The sequence below is a fragment of the Scyliorhinus torazame genome, chromosome 8, assembly GCF_047496885.1.
Source record: "Scyliorhinus torazame isolate Kashiwa2021f chromosome 8, sScyTor2.1, whole genome shotgun sequence".
Lineage (NCBI taxonomy): Eukaryota > Metazoa > Chordata > Chondrichthyes > Carcharhiniformes > Scyliorhinidae > Scyliorhinus > Scyliorhinus torazame.
In genome coordinates, this window is record NC_092714.1 from 203,305,553 (window position 1) to 203,332,397 (window position 26,845).

The window sequence follows — 26,845 nt, forward strand, 5'->3', positions numbered from 1 at the left end:
AGCCCAGCACAAGCCCCGCTGACCCTCAAACCCCTATGAAAGAATCCCTTAGCACCCTGAACGCATCTGAAGAGAAGGTACTCACCTCCTTGTCACCCCCTCAGATTACAAGCCACCAAGTGCCCATTTCTCAAGTCTGCAAAGATTCAAGCCAGTGGGACTCTTGGCTGGAGGGCCTGGAGCAGCCCTGGAAACTGGTGAATCAGGTATCTTGGCCATAAGTTACAGTCAAAACAGCCCGAGTGAGCTATTTGCATGTTCACGCTGGGTCTGGATAGGAAGCTTGTGGGGAACAGCGGGGAGCTCATCAGGGTTGGTGGGGCAGGCTGGGAAATTAATAAGGGGTTTCACAATCAACATGAAACCTATTTTTAGCCCAACAGCTGATTCTCCAGGCCATCGGGATTCACTCTGCTGGTGGGTTGCACCGGAGGATCCCGGCCGAGACATCAGTGAACAAGAAGGTAAAAGTTGCAATTCCCGACATAGATACTGTTACCTTAAAAGATACTGTTGGATGAGTCTAGTCATGTTGAGAAGTTGAAGATTATCTCAGTCATTTCCTCTCAAATAAACCCTGTTCCAGGGATAAATGACAATCTTCATTACCCACCCAATTTGACAAAACTTGAAATCAGAAGAATCCTCAAATGATAATCAAGTCCTACAAGCAACAATTGTCTTCTAGTTTTGCAGATAATTCTGTAACTGGGTAATATTTACTTCAAGAAAAAAAGATATAGAAGTGATTTTTTGTGAAGCAGATTAAAGGAAAATAACAGTTTACTCATATTGGTCTGCATTAGGATGAAAAAGCATGCAACTGTTCACAGCCGTTTTGTATTAATGTAATGGATGGGTTCACTGCTTCTAAATTATTTTCACTGGTCACTGAAGTTTCATTAATGGCATCCATTTTAAGCACTTTTAATATTATTGATGAATATGTAGAGAATAATGGGTCCTGAAAGTGATTACAAGGATGTAATCTAATCAAGTGGTTCAGATGATGTCATATGCCACAAGACTGAAGCTCTAAAAGTTTATAACCGTCACTTGAACCTTCTGATTATATTATAGCCTTGAACTCGTTCAAGAAAGAATATTAATGTTTTTTAATCTAGTGTTGATTACCACATTTACCAGTCAGTATATATTTGTAAAACATTTTCATAAAATTCTAATTACCTGAAGCTACATTTGTGCTGTAAGAGCCAGTTATACTCCATTTACAAAGATATTAGATTTGTTTTTTATTTCAAATTATGAATGTTTTCGAAAAAAAAATGATCAGTCTTAAAAATTATTTTCCCCAGGCAATTAAATGTGCAGTTTAAAAATTAGCTTAAAATTTTAAAATGTCTGCATCATGAAACTAGCGTTGTTATTGTGTTGTATTAAATCAGCACCACATTGGAGCGATTATATAATAAACACATTTCACATGTGTCTGAAGTGAATACTTGAGATTAGTTTAAGTATGAACAAAAATATCATTCAGCAGATTATTTTAGTAGGTCAGATCTGTATGGTGAGGCCTTCCTTGCTGAATTTGACATTTAGCACAGGGTAAAATGATGATCTGCCCATTGTATGTTGCCTTTGTTCAGGCAAACTTATCCTGGTATACAAATCCAAAACAAATTTAAAACCCTTTGTATTTCCATTCATGCCAAATAGATAATGACATATCTCTTTGCATGTCATTGTGGTCATGAAGTCTATCCCTCGTACAGTTTTCACAATGTTTGTTTTCACTACTCGTAGTGTTAATAACAAGGCCACAGTTAGGGCTCGGCCGAGATCCAGAGAAAGGCATAAGGTTCAGGATGAGGCAGCATCAAGTTGTTTGTATTTGACTTTACATGGAATGTAGTTCTGGAGCTGGGATTAACAAGCAACTTGAATGGTGGGGGAGGTTGGGTGGATTGGGGTGAAAATGGGGGTGTCTCTTCGATTTTGATGGACCTGGAGTTGGTTTAAATATTTAGAGTGACCTCATTCTGAAATCAATTCAACTTTAGCTGCCATGAAAGGGACTCTAACTCTTGTTGTGAACCTAATCAGGTGAGTTGTAGTTTGAACTCAGGCATTTACACAGTCACTGAAACATTGTCTGTTTTAATCTCAAATGGCCAGTGAGCTTTCTAACTTTGAGAACAGAATGTCTGGCTGCTTTCCCTGGGCCAAGTGCAGTAATCAAATAATTGATAGTTATTGAAAAAATTGTGGAATGGATTTTAAGATTAATGATGGTGTTGTGGCTCGAGAAACACTCTGGAGGCCTCCAATAGTAATATAGGGGTTTTTAACAAAAGGCAAAGGCTGGTATATGTACAGGTACAGAACACATTGAAATGGATCTTGTCTCTTTGTCTTCAAGGTCCACACTGTGGGGAGCACGCTAACTCGCTATTGGCCAGAGTTCCCTCGCTCCCACGTGTTTGGCCCCAAGCCAATCACATGGGCTGCCAGGCTTGCCCCACTACAGGGACCGCACTGACATTCCTCCTCCCTTATGTCCTTTATTACATTTACACAGTAACTAGATAGGTTCTATATATATATATATATATATATATATATATTCCAAAAAACATCACAGGAAAAAGAGTTCATCAAAGAGTCAGTCAGTAAATAAAAGCAAATTACTGCGGATGCTGGAATCTGAAAGAAAAACAGAAAATACTGGACAGTCTCAGCAGGTTTGACATCATCTGTGAAAAGAGAAGGGAGTTAACGTTTTGAGTCTGGATGCCTCTTTGTCAAAGTTAGTCTGTCTGGGGACCTTTGAGTCCTCCCAGTCCTATGTAGTCCTCCCACTGGCTTGATATCCTTTGAGGCACCGTCTCCTCAGTAAGGGAACTGACCTCACCGGCTCCCAATGGTACTGCTGGTTGCGTCAATTTGGGTGTTCTCAGCTTCTTTTGTTCAGGGGCTTGAACAGGAATGTTGACCACGCCAATGGACTTGTCTGCTCTGAAATGGGTGTCATCACCCCTCGGCTCCTCATATGGTCAATGTACTTTTTGACGGTCCGTCCATTTACATTCACTACATATGACACAGCACAGACTGGGGCACAGTCCAACCTGCTAACCACAGTGCTCCCGAGGCTAAATTACGAACGAAAACCTCATCCTCCACCCGGAATGATCTGTTGTCCCTCTGCGTAGCCTGTTGTCTTTTCTGGGAGAACTGATGTGTTGCCACCTCCCTCGCCAAGTTTGGAAATACCAAATCTAAACATGTTCTGAGGTGATGGTCCATCAGTAACTCGGCGGGCATGATCCCACAGTGCTGTGGGGGGGTAATGTTGCATGACATCAGAACATTTGCAAGCTGTTGGCGCAGCGCAGTGTCGGACTGTTTCCTCAGGGCATGTTTAAAGGTCTGAGCAGCCCTCTCGGCCAAGCTATTGGATGCAGAGTGGTGTGTGACTGTCCTGGTGTGGCATATGCTTGAACAAAATTCTGGACGTCGTACCCTGTAAAAGGAGTCCATTGTATCTGACATTGTATCATTGTCAAATACAATGGACTCCAGCAGTCCATGAATAGCAAAAACCTGGCGTAAAGCACCCACCGTGGCCGCTGAGGTCGTCATCCCCATCTTTTGTGTCGACAACCACTTGGAGTGGAAATTTAAAACATCCTGCCCAAGAAAGAGCCCATGTAGTAAACGTGAACTCTAGTTCAAGGGTGGCTCAGCCACCCCCATGGATGGAGATTGTCCAATGGAGACAGGGATTGCAGAGACTGGTGGGGGTTACATTGTTGTACCATTTCTTTGATGGCTTTCTCAATGTCTAGTCACCATAGATAGCTGTGTGCCAGCATTTTCATCTTTGTTTTGGCTGGGTTGGCACCATGTAGCTCCTGTAAGGGGATCCCCTGGCTGGTGGTGGATTGATGCCTTGGGAGCTTCACAAGACCACATCATCCTCTCAGGTTAGTTCAACTTGGCGGGTGAAATAGGGTCTCATGTTCTTGGATTTTTCATAGTGCCACCCAGTCTGTATCATCCTCTTGAGTTTCGTCAAGATGAGATCCGTCTGGGTCCAGTTACGAATGTGGTCAGCCAATACTGGCAAGGTGTATAAAAGGTTCAAGGCCAATATGATCTCCTGGGGTACTGGTGGAAGCAGTATGGTTTCTGGGACGGAAAGTCGGCTCAATGCATCTGCGTTAGCAATCTGTGTGCCAGGTCTCTGCATAATTGTAGGCCACCAGCAGCAAAGCCCTGTGCTGTACCCTTGCCGAGACTATTGGTGGTATTGGTTTGGGACCTTATCAAAAGCCTTGCTGATCCAGGTAGATTACATCAAATGCATTTCCCTGTTCTACACACCTGGTCACCTCTTTGAAAAATGTCATCAAGTTTGTCAGATATGACCTCCCCTTAACAAAACTATGTTGACTGTTCTTGATTAATCACTGCCTCTCCAAATGCAAATGAATTCTATCTCTCAGAATTGCTTCCAATAGTTTTGCCACCATTGACGTTAGACTGACTTGCCCGTAGTTTCCTGGTTTATCCCGTCCTCCCTGCTTGAATAATATTGGCTATCCTCCAGTCCTCCAGCACTGGATAATCCATATCCCCCATATCCTCCAAGCACCTCTTCTGTGGCCAGAGAGGAATTGAAAATTAATGCCGGCACCCCTGATATTTCCTCCCTTGCCTCACTCACCAGCCTTGGATATATTTTATCTGGCCCTGGAAATTTGTCTACTTTTAAGCCTGCTAGACCACTTAGAACCTCCTCCCTCTCTATGTTAATCTCTTTAATTTTATCACAGTCCTTCTCCCTGATTTCTATACCCACACCATCCCTCTCACGAGTGAACGCCATCAGAAAGTATTAATTTAGAACACTACCTACATTCTCAGGCTCCACACACAAATTACCACTGTGGTCCTTAATGGGCCCTACTCTTTCCCTAGTTCTCCTTTTATCCTTAATGTACTTGTAAAACAACTTAGAATGTTCCTTTATTTTACCTGCCAGTATCCTTTTATGTCCCCTTTTTGCTCTCCTAATTTCCTTTTTAACTTCTCTTTTGAGCATTCTATATGCCTCTAGAACTTCTGCTACTTTGAGCCCTTGATATCTGCCCTAAGCCTCCCTTTTCCTCCTTATCCAATGCTGTATATCCCTTGTTAGGACATCTTGGGCTAGTGCGCAATTAATTCCAGCCCCTCTTGATCCAGAGTCACAACACAAGTGAATTCACCAATAATTCTTAGAAAATACCCAAAGGTTTTGGCCTTTGGCAGCCCAGTAATTACAGTCATCAGGTTTGTAAATTTAAACACAATTGTTGTTTATTTATAACAAGAACCATAATGAAATATGCAGCAAATACAACTGATTAACTATTATCTAATTCAACATTGAACATTGGGGAGGTGGGGGGGGGGGTGGGGGGGGGGGGGTTGGACTGTGTATATTGTTGATGACTATGTATTGGTGGATGGTGGATTGCTGATTCCTTTTCTTTGATGCTTGTATTTAATATGTTGGGGGCTGTTTGGGGGTTGGTGGGAGGAGGGGATTGTTGACTACGGGTTTGACATTGCATTTGTTATTGTTAATTGTTTGTTGGTGGGTTTAAATTTGGATGAAAATGTGAACAAAGAGGAGAATAAAAATATATTTTTTAAAACTAATATCTAATTCCTAATTGCACACTTTAACTTGCCCCTCAACCTTTACACACACACTCAAGTCAGACTGTCACATGAGAGTACCTTTAAGAAATGGGTGTTTAAGAAATGTACCTTAAAAAAATGGGTGTTTATCTGTGATGTCAGAGTGTGGGTGGAGCTGGGCTGTCTGTCAGCTTTTTACTTTCATTGTAGGCTGTTTGCTGCAGGGTGTGTTTTAGTTTCGTTTTCAGAGCTGGGTAGCTGCAGTCACAGCCAGAAGGTGTATTAGAGTCTCTCTCTCTGTAATCTAAAGACTGTAAATCGATCCTGGTGATTTAAAACTAATGACAGTAGTGACTTTAACCTGATGTGCTTCTGGTAAAAGGTGTTTTAAGTCTTATGGATGTTAAAAGGAAAGCTTAAAGGATTACTTCGTTTTGAATTCTTTGGGGGTTATATTTGAATTAATGGTTGCTAAGGTGTTCACTGTATGTTTTAAAAAGGTTCACTTGAGTTTATATAATAAACATTGTTTTGCTTTAAAAAATACTTTTCCATTTCTGCTGTACCACACCTGTAGAGTGGGCCGTGTGCTCCCCATACCACAATCTATTAAAAGTTGTGGGTCAGGTGAACTCCATGATACACTTTGGGGTTCTCTAAACCCTGGCCCATAACAAATTGGGGGCTTGAGGTGGATAAAAGTCTATCTCTTGGATTGGCTTAGTGAACTTAAAGACAGTGAGGGGTGAGCATATTGTGGTTGCTTTTCAGGTGTGGTACTTTAGTTTAAGTAGGGAGTGTATTGTAAACAATGGCTCTTTCAGGGACTCTGACGTTTTTAGAGGTGGAGACAGTCACACGCAGTACCTTACGGACAGAGACTAAAAGCAGACTGTTAGATTTGGCAAAACCATTGCAGTTAAAATTTGACAAAATGCAAAAAGATGAGGTAATTTTGGTGGTGGCTAAGCATTTAAAGCTGCCTGAGATACAGTCTGACTCATTGGAAATGGCAAAAAATTCATTTACAACTTAAACAAATGGAACATGAGAAAGAATTAAAGCAGCTTGAATACGAAAGAGAGAGAGAGGAAAAACAAAAGGAGAGAGAAGAAAGAAGAAAAGAAAGAATAGCCCCAGCAGAACAAAAAGAAAGAAAAATGGAGATACAGATCAGGGAAAAAGATAAAGAGAGAGAGTTTGAACTTCAGAAAATGGCCATGAAACATGACAGTCAGTTGAAATTGGCAGACGTAAAGAGAAACGTACAGTTGGATGATAGTGATGAGGATAGTGAGAAAGAGCGTCAAAGTCGAAGGCTTGGTGGGAATCTATTCAAATATGTCCAAGCATTGCCAAGGTTTAATGAGAAGGAGGTAGAAGCCCTTTTCATTTCGTTTGAGAAGGTAACTAAACAAATTAAATGGCCACAGGACATGTGGGGATTACTGATTCAAACAAAGCTGATAGGTAGAGCTAGTGAAGTGTTTGCATCACTACCGGAGGAGGTATCTGGGATGTATGAGGAGGTGAAAAAATCCATCTTAGGTGCATATGAACTGGTGCCTGAAGCCTACAGACAAAGGTTTAGAAATTGAAGGAAAGAATTTGGTCAAACATACATGGAGTTTGAAAGGATCAAATAGAGTAACTTTGATAGGTGGTTAAGGGCTTTGAAAATAGACCAAATGTATGAAGCTCTCAGAGAAGTTATGGGTGCGATTCTCTGAAATGGAGACAGAGTGCTCGCACCGTCGTGAACACCATCGTATTTCACGATGGCGAGAAACAGGCGCAGGCGGTAGCGATCTGGCCCCCCACAGGGGGCCAGCACGGCGCTGGAGCGGTTCACGCCGCTCCAGCCTCCCTTCCCGGCACCAAATGGGCGCCGCGCCAACCCGCGCATGCGCAGTTGGGCCGCACCAACTCGCGAATGTGCGGGGGGCTTCCTCAGCGCGCTGGCCCCGCCGCAACATGTCGTGGGGGTTCAGCGTTCGGCCATGTTATAAAATAGGGGCGGGGCTGGAGAGGCCGGCCCACCGATTGGTGGGCCCCGATCGCGGGCCAGACCCCATTAGATACCCCCCCCGGTGAAGGAGTGCTTTTCTCCGCCCCACAGGCCACCTCCCGACCCTACGCGCAGAGTTCCCGCCAGCTGCGAGCAGGGGTGAACGACGCCGATGGACCTCTGCCGTTTCCACGCGGCCCCTCGGCCCACCAAGCCCGAAGAATCGGCAGCCCGGCCCCGGACAGCGGCCTGCAAGTGGCGCCATGCCAAAGGCACCGGCGCAAATGGCGGCGATTCTCCGCTTCTCGGACAGGCGCCGCGGGAAAAAATGGCGCGAACGCCGATTTTCCCATACGGAGCGGCATGGGAGAATCCCACCCTATAATTTTGGAGGAGTTTAAAAATTCAATTCCTGATGTAGTGAGAACTCAAGTGGAAGAGCAGAGGGTTAAAACTGTGAGATTAGCAGCAGAAATGGCAGATGATTATGAATTAGTTCATAAATCAAAGTTTGGTTTCCAACATCAGTTTCAGCCTGTGAGGGATATAAACTGGGGACATGAGAAATACTCAAGTGGTAAAGGTAAAGGTGATCTAATGAGAGATAATAAGGAGAGTGTACCTCAGATTAAAAAATAAATCCAGGAGGATGGAAGAGACATGGAAAGTTTCAAATGTTTTCACTGTAATAAACTAGGCCATGTAAAGTCACAGTGTTGATGGTTGAAGAAAAGCACTGGGAAGGCTGATGTGGTAAAACAGGATAAGACAGTGGGGTTTGTTAAAGTGGTAAAGGAAAGCCCAAGTGAAGCGAAGGAGGTGCAAAACATTGTACAGCCTGATCAAAAGGTGATTGATAAGAAGGTTCCAGATCTCTTTAAAGAATTTACTTGTGTGGGTAAAGTTTACTCATGTGTATCAGGAGGAGCAGGTAATGAAGTCACAATTTTAAGAGATACGGGAGCTAGTCAATCCTTAATTGTCAGAAATGAGGAGTTATGTAGTTTGGAAAGAATGTTGCCAGAAAAGGTGTTAATATGTGGAATTCAGGGTGAGAGGAGTAGTGTTCAATTATGTAAGATAAGGTTGGAAAGTCCAGTGAAAAGTGTGTGAAGTGTTAGAACGAGTAATAGAGAAACTATCTTGTCCAGGAATACAGTTTATCTTGGGGAATGATATAGCTGGATTGTAGGTGGGAGTGATGCCTACGCTGCTTGATAAGCCAGTGGAAATTCAGACAACTGAAGTGTTGAAGGACGAATATCCTGGGATTTTTCCGGATTGTGTGGTAACAAGGTCGGAAAGTCACAGGTTAAGACAAGAGGAGAAATCAGAGAGTGAAGATAAAGGTGAAGTGCAATTATCAGAAACGATTTTTGATCAGATCATTGAAAAAGAACAAGAACAGGTGGAGGATGAGGTGGATATTTTTAGTTCAGGAAAATTGGCGGAGTTACAACAGAAAGTTGGAGAAATAAAACAGATGTACCAGAAAGAATATACGGGAGAGGAATCTGAGTGTTCACCAGAGTGTTATTACCGTAAAAGTGATGTCTTGATGAGAAAATGGAGACCTTTACATATGCAGGTGGATGAAAAGTGGGCAGAAGTTTATCAAGTAGTATTGCTGGTAGGGTATAGAAAGGAGGTGTTGCGAGTTGCACATGAGGTACCAGTGGGAGGTCATTTGGGAATAAGAAAAACTCAAGCTAAAATCCAAAAACATTTTTATTGGCCTGGACTACATAAAGATGTAGTTAAATTTTGTCAATCATGTCACACATGTCAAGTGATAGGGAAACCACAAGCAGTGATAAAACCAGCACCATTAATACCCATTCAAGCATTTGAGGAACCTTTTACACGGGTCCTAATTGATTACATAGGACCGCTTGCTAAAACGAAAAGTGGGAATCAATAACTTTTGACTATAATGGATGTGTCTACTAGGTTTCCAGAGGCCATTCCAGTCCATAAGATTACAGCTAAAAAGATTGTGGAGGAGTTACTTAAATTCTTTACTAGATATGGACTACCCACAGAAATACAATCGGATCAAGGATCAAATTTTACCTCAAGGTTATTCAAAGAAGTTATGGATAGCTTAGAAATAAAACAATTTAAATCAACTGCATACCATCCAGAATCACAGGGAGCGTTAGAAAGGTGGCATCAGACATTAAAGACAATGTTGATAGCTTATTGTCACGATTATCCAGAGGATTGGGATAAAGGAATGCCATTCGCACTGTTTGCAATTAGGGATGCACCTAATGAGTCAACCAAATTTAGTCCTTTTGAACTAATTTTTGGTCATACGGTAAGAGGACCACTTAAATTGATTAAAGAAAAATTGGTGAGTGAGAAATCAGAACTTACATTATTGGATTACATGTCAAATTTTAGGGGACGATTAAATAGAGCAGGTGAATTGGCTAGACAACATTTAAAAGCTGCACAACATGTGATGAAACGGGTAGCAGACAAGAAATCCAACATTCGTAGTTTTGCCAGTGGAGATAAAGTTTCAGTATTGTTACCAGTGGTAGGTGAACCTTTAAAAGCAAGGTTTTGTGGACCTTATCAGATTGAAAGGAAATTAAGTGAGGTGAATTATGTGGTAAAAACACCAGATAGAAGGAAAACTCACCGAGTGTGTCGTGTGAATGTGCTTAAAGGGTACTTTGAATGGGAAGGAGAGAAAAAGGAGGCGGTTTTAATGATTCTAACTCAAAGTGACGAACTATATCCAGATGACTGTGAATTTGACATACCTCAAATTAAATTGGAAAATGAGGATGTTCTTAAAAATTGGGATAAATTGTTGAGTTACCTTCCAGAGGAAAAACGGACTGACCTGAAAGAGTCATAGAGATAGAGATAAAATGGCTATACATGATGTAGATGTGGGAATGGCTGTTCCAATCAAACAACATCCATACAGACTTAATCCTTTAAAATTGCCACAGGTTAACAAAGAGATTGAGAGTATGCTTAAAAATGGCATAATTGAAGTGGGTTGCAGCCAATGAAGCTCACCCATAGTGATGGTACCTAAACCAGACGGTACCCAATGGTTGTGTGTGGACTATAACATGGTTAATGCAGTTACAAGAATGGACTCTTATCCTGTCCCACATTTGGAGGATTGCATTGAGAAAGTGGGACAATCTATCTGTCTGACTATCTATCAAATGTCTTTGACTCAGGTGTCTCTATGGATTAGATGATACGTTTGGGGCCTAAAACTGTCAGAAGTATCACCTTCTGTTTGTCTTTCCCTGTGATGTTCCAATCCTCAGCCCCTTGGTCAAACAGGTCCAGTTTATCGATAATAGGCATTTTCACTCATGATTTGTTAGTTCCTAACTCTTGATGGTACTTCTTCCTTTCCAATTACTCCTGCCTTCCTTCCTCGAATCACAAAGTGCTGCAGGCTGCGATTGAATCTTTTACCTCGCTGCCAATGTGGGTGACTCGAGTAACACCCTGGAGGCTTCCAGTAGTAACGAAGAAGTTTATTAACGAAAGGCAAAGACTGGTATATGTACAGGTACAGAACACATTAGGTCTTGTCTCTTTGGCTCAGGGTTCCACCCTGCATGGACCCCTGTTCCCAGGGTCCCCTGCTAACTCACTCTTGGCCGGGGTTCACACGCTCCTGTCCCCCATTAAAGGGGCCGCACTACCGCAGATTGCCATCTAACAATTACAATGTTGAAGTGAACAGTGCATTACATTTGCTGGTATCAGAACAATAAAGGCATTCCTCACAAAAACAAATTAGTAGGATGGAAGAGTATTGAAGGAAGGTCGCTTTATCTCCTATTACCATGTAAGTACCAAGTCATCAGTCGGAATGAAAACTCTGTCTTCAGCTGCAGTTATACTAAACATCATTCAGTTGGGTAAAGACAGATAGTAAAGATGCTGATTTTAACTGAGGGTTTGCTGGGGAATTGCTCTGATGTAAGGATTCTCAGTCGAACAGGATAACAGGGCATGTTGGGATGTACATGACGAACAGTTTTCCACAGCATTCTATCAACCAAGTCAAGCTGCTTCTAACAATTCGACAGATTCGTTCAACTTAGTGAGGGATATCAAAAGATTAATTCAAGGTTGAAAATATCCCTGGATCTTTGAAATATAAATGGTCAGCAATATAAAATGAAAACAGTTAATTTTGATAGAATATATTGAACAAGATGGGAGACAACAAAGCACAAAAGAATTGAGAGAACTTTGCTGTTAAAATTACATAATTCAATGTGCAGAATGTGTAAACTTAGCTAAATGGTGCAAACCCCATTAAGCTATCTCTGTACTCTGACACTGTTTTAATAGGGGTGGGAAAGATAACTTTTGACAGGCAGGATGGACTATCCTTTAATAAAGATTCTATATGTGCTTATTGAGAGGAAAAGTGCATCAGTACTCACACATAGTGAGCGGGATTCTCCGTCGGCCGATGCTGGAATTGGGAAACGTGATTGGACGGAGAATCGGTTTTGACTCCAAAATCATGGCAGGCGGCGGGTTCACACCAAATCGCAATTCTTCGGTGCCTCAACAGGCGGCGTCAATGTATTCCACTCCGGACGTATAATATACGGCGTTGGCATATCATTAGCAGGCCTGACCCGATAGTCTCCGGACCTTCGTGATTCTCCGCCCCCACTGGGGTGAATTCCCAACAACGAGGTTCACTTGTGCTTTTAAAAGTCATGAAACCGCTGAGGGAGAGAGAGGGTGTACGGAAAGTGTCCAACATCACCATAGTTTGCTGACAGTCATGCCACTGGCAGGGGGGCATCTGCCAGGGCTGGGGGGGGTGGGGGGGGAGTAGAGGGGGGTAACCAGCAGGTGGGCATGGGACACTATTGCTGCAGCCTGCAAGGCATCCAAGCAGCTGCACACACTGATAACTGCCCACTGTGAATTTAGGGCCACAGCTTCGATGGCTGGCCCCCCAGCCCACCCGCTAGGCGCCCTCTGGCTCCAACTGACTCATCAGTGGGTTGGACGCACTCCAACGCAATCAGTGCCATCTTGTTGGCTGGGTTGGTGTGCGTGGGAAATGAAGTGTTTTTATGTGGCTGCAGCTTGTCAGCCTCCCAAGTGTCAATCACGGGCCAGTGAATCCCGCGCCGTTTCTCATTGGAATTGATTGTGCTCCAAGTGGCGCCGGTGCTAGCCCCTTAACGGTCGCTCAATCGGTCCAGGTACGGCACCAGTTTTGCTGTCGTGGAAGTCCGCACATCCTGCCACAGCATCAACACTTAGTCTCAGGGACGGAGAAACCCACGGAATGAATTTGTTCCCAATTTTGGACAATAGTGCAAAGAAAATTAGAACACAGAACTTCACATGCCATTGCCTCCAGCATCTGCACCACCACCACCATTTCGTTGGTATTGAAAAAACACTGGTTTAAGGAACCATGTAGCATGCTCAAAAACAGATATCAAAGGCAAAACAAAAGATTAATACTGCTCCGCAAAAGATTGATCTGCTGCTGCCCTCACCTGATGTCATCATCACCACCCTAGTCTGTCTAGCTTCTTCCATGCCACAGCAACCAGATTTTCAATCTGTTCTGATTGGTGAGGAGCTCTCTGATGGTGTGGAAATCAGGCACCATCATGAGAATTGATTGTGTCTTGTGCAGACTCCATCAGACAGTAAGTAAGCTTAACAGCACCTGCGTCCTGCCCAATGGAATGCCACACTTGAAAAACTACCCTAATGACTCTGTCACCATTGTTTAAAGCTGAAAGGGCTTATTGTTGTGTTTTATGCCTCAGTAAAATGTAGTGATGACACCAGTTTCTATGTTTAAAGAGGAGTTTTTATTTGCAATGGCCCAGATCTTCCGAGGAGCAGCAATCATCATCAGATTGCCTCCCCCCTTGAACAGTCCTCCGACCCAATGCTGACCTTTCAAGTGAAGCTTTCCCAGAAATAGGGGCCGGAACATTACCAACATTTGGCAAAATATTGGTTCCGGTATGAAAGCCGGTGCAAATCCCGCCAGTGCCGGCGATGGGAAAACTATTGGAATATGAACATTTCTCTCTGAATTATTTTTTAACACCGTGAATCACGCCGGCCTCCTGCTGAGTCACTTTCCCTGGGGCAACTTAGTCTCTGTCATCAGTGGGGAGATCTACATAAAGCCTTCCCAGCACTTGTTCCAAAACTATTAGAGTGAATGCTGCCAGGAAGCCAGCACCACGATTTTCAAAGGGAATTCTGACCAACTCTTGGATGGTGTGCAGCAAATGTGGGATGTCCTCTATTCATAGTCACACAGACATCCTTCCAGCAAGGTCACCACCCCCCAGCCGTGCCCCCCCCACCCTCCACACCCCTGAAACAGCGTCTGACTTTGTCAGTGCCAGCTCACTGCAGAAGAAGATGGGGCAGCAGTTCCGCAAGAAGTTGAATTATCTTCTTCGCACGGCCAGGGTAACTCAGCCACCTCCAATCTATTCCTGCAACCCCTCACCCACCTCATACCTCCAAGGTGATCTTTTACTCAGCCAACTCGTGGTTGCCAACACCTGTCACAAGACCCTCTTTCCTCACCCCCAACCCCCATGGTCTCCTCCAGTATCTACTCTGCTCCTCACATCCCCATTCCCACTCAAGTCCCACGCATGGAAGTAAAAGCTCGAGCATAATAGGCATGAGCAGGCACAGCTGCACGGAGTCATGGGTGAGCTCAGAAGCCTCACCCCCATTCAGGAAAGAGCCCTTGAGCTTAATGGAGATGAGCTAGCCCATGTTTGTGCAGAGCGCGAATTGGGGACTGCAGACAAAGTGAGAACCCTCAGGACACACAACCATTCTTCAAGCCTCACGTGAGTAAACATTGCCCCATCATTTCTTCCCCATGATGCACCAGTGCCACCCCCCTTCCCTTATAGGACAATCAATCGACCAACCCGGACCATCCTCACGCCACAGACCCGAGCAGCTCTGTGGGAGACTTCTCAGACATCACCGCTCACGAGGCATTACATGTGTCACCTGCATCCTCCACCAGGACAGGTACACACATCTCGGTGCAATTACCTAGTAGGCAGTCTTCTGGGCCACTCACTGGTGAGCACCTCATAACTGAAGATCCACAGCAGGCAGAGACAGGGAATTCCCAAGGAACCAGCACTCAGAGGGATGCCGGAACCCAGGGTTCATCTAAGTCCCTGGCTGATGATGTGACCCTGGTTCCAGTCATCTCAGAGCTGCTGGAACTGCAAAGGCAGAGTAGCGAGCAGTAGGACGTGATGACAGAATCTCTCCTCAGAGTGCAAGGCTAACTGGAGGGGTCCCATTGCCTTCTGTTTGAAGAGGTGGTGCCATCACTCCTTGGTGCAGGAGGTAAACTCCTTGATGGGAGATGTCCACTCCATGGTTCAGCTCATCACCTCAATGAGGGCATGATCTCCATGATGCAGGGCTGGTGGGAATCCACGAGTGTCAGCACCAGAGGAAAGTGGGGCTTCTAGATCTCACTCTAGCTGCCCCTCTGTCCCATAGACGAGCACAGGGGCCTCCGGGCACCCAAAGGGAGCAGGAGCGCAGCCCAGGACTCTCCACCCTAGGGACCCCGGGTTGCCCAGTCAATCTGACAGTCCCACCCCTCCCATCCCCCCATTAATGACTCACCTCCAGCCCAGTAGACCAAGGAGAGTAGCACTACAACATCCGTGCTGCCTAAAAGTAGGCCTGAACCCTGAAGGTCTAAGCCCCTAAGGAAACACTCACCAAGGTCATCGCAGGCATCTCAGGATGTGGAAGCAGCATACTGCCTCAACCTCAGTTGTGGATCATGGGGATACACCTAGACATGATGGGAGGGTGAGGAAGTCTCAGAAACTGTAGTCACCTAGTGGATGCAGGCAAACCTAGGCACTAGTTAGGATAGGTCACCATTGTAATATTGCTCTTGTATTAAACATCACTTTGATCACCAGCACATCCTCCACTCTGCAATTACATGGCACCATGCTCCGCAAACCCCTGCACACACTCGGCGCTTCATCCCTGTGTACAGTGAGAGTAGGTGCGCAATGTGTTTACCACTTCCACAGGTGGTGGCTCCGTGAAGATGCGCTGCTGCAAGCACAGGATGAATTATCCCCACCACCCCTTTCCTCTCCCACCACAGTCAGCATTAACAGTCAGGCCTCTCATTTCTGCCACTCTTCCCCAGTGATGAGGAGGCCATGAGCTGACAAAGTGAAAAGGAACTGCCCACCTTGGATGTTAGTTGACAGAAAACACCAGGACCCTGACCTCGGAGGGTGCGGCAGCAGATGAGTGATCATTCAGCATCTCTGAACCCCAAGATGAGCTTGCTCATTGGCAGGATGTGCTCATCTCTCTGTCAGGCATGAGTCAGATATATTATTAAGGAAGAGAAGAGCATCGCCCTGTCCTCAATACAAGTCATCATCATTCGTCTGCAGAGTCCAGCCATTGGCTTTATTGCCCTACCCATGAACTTGGGCACCATCATGATAACCTACTGCTGGCAGCACAGTATGATGTGATGTCACACCCCACAGTGGAAAACTCTTCACTTCATAGTCCTGCTCGCCCCAAACTGAGAGGCCATGAGGGCATCCCTAGCCCTGCACCTCATGCAGGTCCTAGCCATGACCCAAGATCCAGCATCCGCTTCCTCCTCCTTGGGTTGCCCCATGCCTCTCTCTTCAACCTCCTCCTTATCCAAGGAGATGTGGCGCTCCCCCATTTTCTCCTGATCCAGCTTGTCTGCCCTCTCAGTGCCAAGTCGTAGAGAGCAGAGCAGACTACAATAATGCGGGACATCCTCTGGGGGCTGTTCTGGAAGACACCCCTAGACTGGTCCTGGCACTGAAACCACTTGAACAGTCCAATCGCCTGCTCGACCAGCGCTCGTGTTGATGCATGAGACTCATTCTAGCGAGTCTAGAGGTGTTTGTAGCCTCCACACTGGCGTCATCTGCCACCTTCTGAGTGGGTATCTCTGTCCCCGGAGGGCCACTCCTCCAGCCACTGTTTTCCCTAAAAACTAAAGCAATGTGCGAGCATCACAAAATATAACCTTCATGGCCACTCCCCGGGAATCAGGCACATACCTGCATTATGCGTATCGTGCGGCCACAGACGATCTGGATGTTGAGGGAGTAGAATTCTTTGCAGTTCATGAATGGTGCCGCATGATGCCAAGGAGACCGCAGGGCCATGTGGGTGCATTCTATTACACCTTACACCTGGTGCATGCCTGCCAAGTGTGTAAAATCCATGACCCTGGTGTCCAGGATGCCCTGGTCTCAGTCCAAGTTGATATACAGGTGAGCCCTCGCACAAAGGGCATCTGTTATCTCGCTAATGCATATGTGTGCTGCTGACTGGGAAATGCCACACTTGTCACCGGTGCTGCCCTGAAACGAGACGCTCACAAAGAAGTTCAGATCGGCCTTCATTTTAAGGGCCACGAGCAGTGGGTGTCCTCCCATTCCATGTGGTACCAGCTCTTGCATGACATGGCAATGGTGGTTTTCCATTCCCCGGGGCAGACACTTTCTTCTACAGCATTGTGGATCCGACATCGGTAGGTAGATTGTCTGACATCAGAATACTGAGGTGTTGGGTGCTCTGAGGTACAGACGAACCAACACGGTTGCGATTGGTACAACGCAGTTTTAATCCAACTAACCATTTACACATCTGACTTGGTACTGAGCACGTGGTGACTGTGTGAGTGTCTTGCTAATGAGGTCCTGGCCCTGTGCTGTCTCCAGATGGACTGGCCAGGAGGTGTTGTGTTTCTTGTCTTATACTGTGTCTGCTCTTGTCTGTGATTGGCTGTCGTGTTATGTGTGCTAATTGGTCTGTTGGTCTGTCTATCATTATGTATGTGTTTTGATGTATGTTTGAATATCATGACAAATACCATTTGCCGGTAGTGTTTCCTTTGAGGCTCCAACATCTGGTGGTGCTGCTCCTGGAACAGCTACTGGCCTCGCATCCCACTCTTCTGCACGATGGTCAGGGCCAGGTGCAGAAACACGTTGATGGCTCTGCTGCTGCTCGATCGTCATGAATAGAAAGCCAACCCAACTGGCCTCCATGATCCTCCAGAATCATACACTGAAAAGAACAGAACAGCAAATAGAGCATTGAGGATTCCTTACAGAGCCCTGACTCTCAACCCTCCACACCTCAGGGACTTCCACCCATGTGCTTTAACCTTAGTATGAGCCTCACATCCTCTGCCTCACACTATAGCCACTTCCCCACAGTTTCCCATTTCAACTTCACCAGGATGAGGTGCGTGGACCCTCAAGAATCTCAGTGGCACCTTACCCCAGACCATGCCCCTAACCCAAACCAACCCTGGCGTTAGATGAAAGGGCAGTTGAGTGGATGCATGTGACCAGCATCATCAAAATCATGCCCCCGTCAGGTGATTGATCAGTGTGACTGATGATAGACGTCTTTGCATAGGAGTACACACCAGTGTCATCAGTGAAATGTTAACACTTGTATGAGCATTGGAGTTCAATGCTTGGGGCCATCACCCCCAAACAGTTAAGAACATGGCCCCAACTATTTTGATTGGACCAATTAAATAAAATTAAATAAACTTAAGGATAAAATAATATGGGCATCCCATTACAGGGATATTGCTCTTATCAAAAACAAAGAACAAATTAAGCTTAAAACATCAAATTAAATGTGATTCAAAGTGTCAATAAAGCACCCAGATCCTGTGAGGCCTAGCGGGCATGGAAGGTCACCATATGCTACCTCTCCAGAGACTACCGGCCGCAGATGTGCCAAGGAAGAGGGGCAGACAGTTGGGCTGGACGACCCCCTCGGTCACCCACTGCCTGGACCTATTTATGGCACATTTGGCCTGGCCCAGGAGCAGGTTCACAAGGAGGTCCTCCTCCTTCCCCGCCCCTCTGCACATCAGGAGCGTTGGGCTGAAGTGCAAACAAAACTGGAATAAAAGGTTTTTCAAAAAACTGGAAAGGGGATGGAGCTTAAACAATTAACATATACAGGGCCTACGGACTCCACAAGGCCGCAAAAAAGGCAGGCAGTTTGGGAGTGAATGAACCGATGCAGTCTGTGGTTGTATGGGAGGCTGCATGCATCACCCTCCACCCCAGGTCCCCAAGTTAGAACACGGCTCCAATCAGTGGCACTGATGTGTAGTTCTGTAGATTTCATTGGCACAATTTACGAGTCAAGGAAGGGTGAGGCAGCATTTTAGGAAAATGATTGCCTCTTGTGGCATATGTGGCACATCTGATTTGAGTGAAGCATGTAATTAGCATGACAAGCACATCCCTGGAGGATGCCCTCATTCCCTCAGATCACAAGGCATACAGAGCTGACAAGCCTTCCGTCAGCCACAGCCATACACCCCAACATTAACTCCTGACAGTCAAACATCCCTAAGAAGTGGATGTTTACTTCCATGCAGCTTAACCCATCTGTTCTTACAGTGCTGCCCAAGTGTGAGGTTCTGCTCACACACACCCAGTGCGAGGGATGCAACCCATTCCTGAGATCCCACTCTGCCCTTAAAGCTCGGTCTCTCATGGAACCCCCCCACAGGTACCTCACAGTCGGCACCAATGCTGACCCTCTGTATTCACCTCCCCCACCCACTTTCCACCTCCCACTAAGGACAGGCACTCCCTCAACAGCAGGGGCGCCCTGATACGAAGGAAAGGTAAGGCCTGCGAGTAATGCTGCCCCCCAAGATTCGGAGACTGAGCCCCAGCCCCGGCCTGAAGTTGAACTTATCACTGACCCCCACATGCTCTCCAGTGCAGACTGAGCATTTCACATCCTGGACGGTGATGACTAACTGAGTGCTGACTTGCGAAATCCGCCTTGAAGGTGAGACCACCAGGTTCATGTTTATATAAACCTGCTGTAAATGGAGCCGCCTTGACATCACGCCACACCTGCTGAATATTCAGTGGGGGAGGCGGGGGGAGGCGGGGGGGGGAAGTCCCAGAGTGAGTGCTGGCTAACGACATGCTAATGTATTAAAATGTGGCTCCAGGGCTCCCGCAGCATGTTTCACACCACTCCACTGGCGAGGTGGTTTGAAAATCAGCAATTGTGATCTCGCCAGAGAGAATCGGGTTTTCCAATTCTCTCCGGATTTTGTGTCCATGTCACTGACTTGCAGCTCCTCCATTTCAGCACCTGGCAAGTACTCTCCACTTTGCAGCACCGGGTTGTGCAATGTGTACCAGGCCACAATAATCCAAGGTACCCTCTGGCGAACCTACTGAACTTCTCCACCAGATCTGCTGGGGAATCAAAACCCCATCTTCAAGATGCCAATGCTCTGCTCTACTTGAGTTCAGGTAGCGATATAAGCACTGTTTTACCTTCTCACTGCAGGATTTAGTGATTGTCGCAGGATGTAATCAGCCACATCTTTTGTGGGTACCCCTTTTCACCGAAGGGCAGCACGGTAGCATTGTGGATGGCACAATTGCTTCACAGCTCCAGGGTCCCAGGTTGGATTCCGGCTTGGGTCACTGTCTGTGCGGAGTCTGTACATCCTCCCCGTGTGTGCATGGGTTTCCTCCGGGTGCTCCGGTTTCCTCCCACAGTCCAAAGATGTGCAGGTTAGGTGGATTGGCCATGATAAATTGCCCATAGTGTCCAAAATTGCCCTTAGTGTTGGGTGGGGTTACTGGGTTATGGGGATAGGGTGGAGGTGTTGACCTTGGGTAGTGTGCTCTTTCCAAGAGCCGGTGCAGACTCGATGGGCTGAATGGCTTCCTTCTGCACTGTAAATTCTATGAAATTCTATGAAGAGCCAACCCTGGATCTTGTGTGGTTCCTCAATCCGAGATCTGTGATCTATTCAAGCTGCACGAGTCATGGATGCCTCCTGGGTTTCTTTTGCACACCTGTATTATTTGTTTCTTGTGGCCTCAGACCAGTTGAAATCGAGCCAATGGAAGCCTTTCCTTTTTATCTAAAGAAGTGCTTGTTGCCAGGGAGCTTTTGTAGTAACCACACGATGGCAGCCAACAGTACACTGCACCCATGGGAATCCAGAAATATCAGCAAAGCCCATTGCTCTGGCCTGCTGGCTCTCTTGATCTTTGGTGCAGTTTATGTAACTGTGAGCTTTTGCAGTCATGGCATCAGGCACCTGATTTATGTATTTGTGCATGGAAGCCTGAGAGATCCTACACAGGAACAAGTGGAGCCTTGGAAGGAGCCTTGGAAGGAATCTTCTCTGATGAGGAGGACATTGAGAGGGATGAGGGCATTGAGATTCAGGAAACCAAGGCTGCAAAGCTGAGGCCATAGTGGGCCAGATGAGGCAATCATGCACGCAAGGCCCTCATAGCCACCATATTCCATGAGGAGGATCATAGGTAGCGATCTGCATCCTCTTGGACAAGTTTCCTGTCTCATGGGTGCATAGGAACGCCAGCATTGTTTGCCCTCTCCTTGCAATCATGCACTTAAAACTGAGAATGTGTACTCATCCATTTTGCCAGATATCCCAGAGAACAGAGCCAGGCCTTCTAAACAACCCACCTCAGTGCTCTGTAGCTGTTGTGGCCATCCCTGATCCATATCCAGGGGCAGTGGGCCTGACTCAATGTGTTCAAGTACTCAAGTGAGGCTCGAACCCTTGACTTTCTCGCACAGATGAAAGTGTCACCACTGAGAGAAATCTCACACCGTCATGGACCTGAGCACAGTATGCTTGGGATCCAATAATGGACCCATTACATATATTTACCATGTACAAATAGGCTCTTTGGGCTAATAAGTCCATGCTATTGACCACCTACCGAACTACACAGAAAAATACAATTCAAAAAAATATTGGAAATAAATATTAGCTTCATACTCTATGATCCTGTTATAATGTATGCTGCGCTGTTGTCAAGTTTTATTTATATCATCGGCTATATCTTTTTAGAGTTTGCATTTCAGACTCAGATAAAATCCCATTTATTAAAAAGAACTGTATGAGTCAGCTAATGCCTCAGAAATGAGCAATTGATGAGGGATTACTCCAAGTAACAGCAGTAATAAATCTACAAACCTCACTGCGTCTAAAGTGACAAATCAGAAAGGGAAGTTCAGTCATTTTTATTCCTTGACGCACTTCTAATGTTTTTAAGTGTTACAGTTATGAGCTTTATTGGAAATAACTCCGGTCCCTTTGAGACAAAAATGTTCCGCAGTTGATTATCCTAATATTCTAAACTCTCTAATTACAAATCCTGCATCACAAATTGATGCTATTACAGGTGCCACTATCTCTTGGAGCGGGTTTTGCTCTGTTCTTATACCTTTGTGGAGGCTTCATCAATGTTTTCTGAATGTTCTGCCATTGCCTTTGTGAGATCCCTCCCTGGCACTTTTCCTTTTGGCAGTTAGCCTGAACCCATTTCTGGTTCATCTCTCCATGTTATTATTCTTTCCTGAACCACACTTGGATCAAAACAAATCAGAAATAAGCAGGAAGGTTGTATCTATGTCAAATACAAAATCCTACTGTATTCTTGAACTTTATTTACTGGATTGCATGAAAAATTAAACAAGTGCGTGACACTTCCCCAGGTAGTTGCCCACTGTTTATCACCGTCATTACTATTTTCCCCAGTCATGCAAACATCACCCAGGCTTGTAGATTGCAGTAAGGACTAAAATCACTGTTACACCAAAATTGAGCATTGGCAGATTAATATTGAGATCAAACTTCACAACATTGTTACCATCATCTTTGTCTCAACACACATATACTTTCCACTCAGAAGTAATGTGCACCAATCACGAAAGTGAATGATAATCCTGACTGACATTTTTGCTCTCTGCAGCTCTTTCACATTCCGAGTGAGGCCAATCATTATAGCTTCAGTCCAAAGAACAAAGAACAAAGAGCAAAGAACAGTGCAGCACAGGAAAGGGCCCTATGGCCCTCCAAGCCTGCGCTGAACATGGTACCTGCCTAAGCTAAAACCCTATGTACTTACAGAGTCCGTATACTTCCATTCCCACCCTTTTCATATATTTGTTTGGATGCCCCTTAAATGCCGCTATCGTTCCTGCTCCCACCACTTCCCCAGCATCATGTTCCATATATTTACCACCCTCTGTATAAAAGACTTGCCTCGCACATCTCTTCTAAACTTTTCCGCACAAACTTTAAACCTATGTCCCCTAGTACTTGACTCTCCTACCCTAGGAAAGAGTATCTGACTATCCACTCTGTCCATGCTATTCGTAATCTTGTGGACGTCTATCAGGTCGCCTCTCAATCTCCGTCGTTCCAGTGAGAACAGATCGAGTTTATCGAACCTCTCCTCATAGCTAATGCCCTCCATACCAGGCAACATCCTAGTAAACCCCTTCTGTACCCGCTCCAAAGCATCCACATTCTTCTGCTAGTGTGGTGACCAGAATTGTACACAATATTCCAAATGAGGCCTAACTAAGGTCCTGTACAGCTGCAACAGGACTTGCCAATTTTTATATTCAATGCCCCGACCGATGAAGGCCAGCATGCCGTACGCCTTCTTGACCCCCTTATCCACATGCGTTGCCACTTTCAGTGATCGGTGGACATGCATGTCCAGATCTCTCTGCCTGTCAATACTCGCAAGAGTTCTACCATTTACTGTGTAATTCTGACATGCATTGGACCTTCCAAAGTGCATTACCTCACACTTGTCCAGATTAAACTCCATCTGCCATTACTCCACCCAAGAGTCCAACCAGTTTAAATCTTGCTGTATCCTCTGACAATCCTCTTCACGATCCACAACTCCACCAACTTTTGTGTCGTCTGCGAACTTACTAATCAAAAGTATGTGGATTAGATGGATTGGCCATGCTAAATTGCCCCTTAGTATCCAGGATATGCAGGTTAGGTCACGGGGTGGACATGGGTAGAGTGCTCATTTGAAGGGTCAGAGCAGACTCGATGGGTCGAATGGCCTCCTTCTGCACTGTAGGGATTCTATGATTCATCTTTTGCACCAGCAAAGATTGGTGTGGTAAATGAAATAAAGCTCAAAATCAAATGAGCGGATCATGATGTGCAAATAACCCATGCCTGTTCCTTCTGATGCAGGCAGCATGCTTTTTGCCTGCTCATTTATATAATTGAAGTGTGCAGCACAAATCTGCTGATCTGTTAAATGGTTGCACCACTGAATAGAGGGTGCCAAATCTTTAAAGACTAGCACAAATTCAAGCTGGCCTGTGCTACTTAAGAGATGTCTGAGATTTGTTCCACAAGAGTTTAACATGGAAAAGATAGAGAAATGGCAAATGGCACAAAATAGCAGAGAGTCTTTCTCTAAAACCGCAGTGGAGGCATTGCTGCAGGAGGTGGAGAGGAGGAGAGAAATCATATATCTACGGGGCCTCAAGAGCTCCTCCAACAAACTCTGAAAAATACTTTGATGTACATTTGAAATGCTGAAACCTGCAAGACTACAGACCACAAACTAAAACGTGTGATTAAGCTGGATAGCTATTTTTGGCCAGCACAGACATGGGTGATGATGTTCTGGGAATCCTTCCCCAACCTTCCTTCCTCCTCCCTCTTTGAACAGCTTGTCCTTCTCTGTATTGCCTCTGCTCAATCTCCTTGCCATGTCACAGGCAAAGGGAGATAATAACAAACACATCTGTTGTGAAAATCTGTTTCAATTCACAATTCATATGCTTAGAATGTAACTTTTAGTTTTAGGAATTAAAGTTTAAATTATAGATAAATAGGGGCATCATTAAGTAGGTTGCTCTTTCCAAGGCCCGGTGCAGACTCGTTGGGCCAACTGGCCTCCTTCTGCACTGTAGGGATTCTATGATTCTATGATTGAGAAATCGATAAGCACCACTGAAGTAAATTCAATTCAATTAGGCTTGGAGTTAATTACCATTTAAAGCTTATCTTCAAGGTCAGGGTTAGAGGTGTAAACAAGGAACAATAGAGGACCCATTTCTGGACCACTTGGTAGAACATGGATGACTTTGGTTATCACCATAACAGAATCTGAAAGCAGTTAATTCTGGGAAAGAGGATTGTAAAATCCCATTTGCCATAAATATTATTCCTATGGGTTTCAGAATAAAAACATTAAATTGAAGGTAAAATAAGCAATTTGTATTTATGTTTGGAGCATCCCAAAACATGCTCCATTGCCATAGAGATAATAATTCAGAGTGGAGTCTTTGATAATAGCTTCCTTTGCTTAGTTTATCTCTGTGTAGTGACAGAAACAAGCAGTTCAGTTTGGGAACATGCAGAGGCAATTGTAGGTTTGGTCTTGTGTAGATTACAACTAATGAGTGGGGAGAGGCAAAGCAAAGGAAAAGCGTACATTTAAGCAGAGAAAATATTACCTCCATCTTTCAACACTTGGAATGTGGTGGGGGCTCGGGCTCAGTTTCAATTTTGTGACAGGAATAGCAGTTGGAAGTTTTGTCTCGTTTGAAGCTAGAATAAATTAATAGTGGTCCTCACAGAGCCTTGTGGCAGGAAGCAGTCAGCTTGAACAGTTTGCATGGAAAGATCTATTTAGAAGCTGGGGAAGCAAACTGGGATGAAATAGTCTATCTATGTCCAAAGCCAGGTAAAGAAGCTGAAGAATCAACAGTCATGAGGCCTTTAAAGAAACCTGAATGATCGCTTAGCCAAAAGCTAATGGCAGGATCCCCATAAAATATTGCCTCAGAGAAAGCTGGAATACTGAGGAGAATTAAAGTAAATTGCAAAGGACTGGAGCCTATCTTTGGGTTGGTCCCAGGAAAAATGAATTAACTTCAAGATTTCTAAAATAAGGGAACTCTTGGGCAGGAAGTAAGAAATAGAACAGAGTTTGTAGAATACATTTTCATGAACTATCGTGTCAATTTTGTGATGTTTGCTTTGTTGAATTTCACTTTATATGCAGTAAAATTTGTTCATGTTTAAAAACAGGAAATCTTGTTACATAGTTCTGTCAGTTAATAGTTGGGTGTTCGGATTTCTTCTTCAAACCTTGACAGTTTCAGACAGGATAGTGACACAGCCAAGATGTGGAGGAAGTGTTTAAACAGCACCCTTCCTTGAAGTGAAAATCAAAGCCTTCAACACATGCAATACATGCAGCTGGATGACAACAGGGTGGCATGGTGTCACAGTGGTTAGCACTGGTGCCTCACAGCGCCAGGGACCGTGCTTGATTCTGACCTTGGGTGACTGTGTGGAGTTTGCACGTTCTCCCCATGTCTGCATGGGTTTCCTCCAGGTGCTCCGCTTTCCTCCCATAGAGTCCAAAGATGTGTAGGTAAGGTGGATTGGCCATGCTAAATTGCCCGTTAGTGTCCAAAGGTTAGGTGGAATTACTGGTGAGTGCGGGAGGGGGGGTGGGGGAGGCAGTTAGTGTGTCCTTTAAGAGGGTCAGTGCAGACTCAATGGGCCAAATGGCTTTCTTCTACACTGTAGGGGTTCTATTATTCTATGATTCTCTCACCGTCCCCTGGAGACATCGCTAACTTTAAATAAGTGTACAAACCATCAAACTCTCCGACTACCTTAGCAATCAAAACAGCAAATAACCTGAAAGTAGTTGATGATCTTTAAATATTTCTGTTGCGAGTCCTTCCTGCTACTGAAAGCGTGGTCAGGTTTAAGAGAGTATGTTAGCTGGAGTGCTGAGTTTAAAAATGGCACCACTACCATAAAATCAACATTATATACTAACACCAAAATGTGCCTACTCGGCAGACTTTCATAATAATAATAATCTTTATTATCACAAGTAGGTTTACATTAACACTGGAAAGAAGTTACTGTGAAAATCCCCTTGTCTCTACATTCCGGCACCTGTTCGGCTACACGGAGGGAGAATTCAGAATGTCCAATTCACCTAACAAGCATGTCTTTTGGGACAAAACTGGAGCACCAAGAGGAAACCCACGCAGAAACAGTGACCCAAGTGGGAATCGAATCTGGGACCCTGGTGCTGTGAAGCAACAGTGCTAACCACTGTGCTACCGTGCCACTCTTCAACCCTAGCTCTTGATGTTCACAATGGCACCCACTCCAAGAAGTGTGCAGGCATGATTCAGATGTTATTTTGTGCACAAATAGCACCTTTAATGGTAAAAACACATATGCTAAGG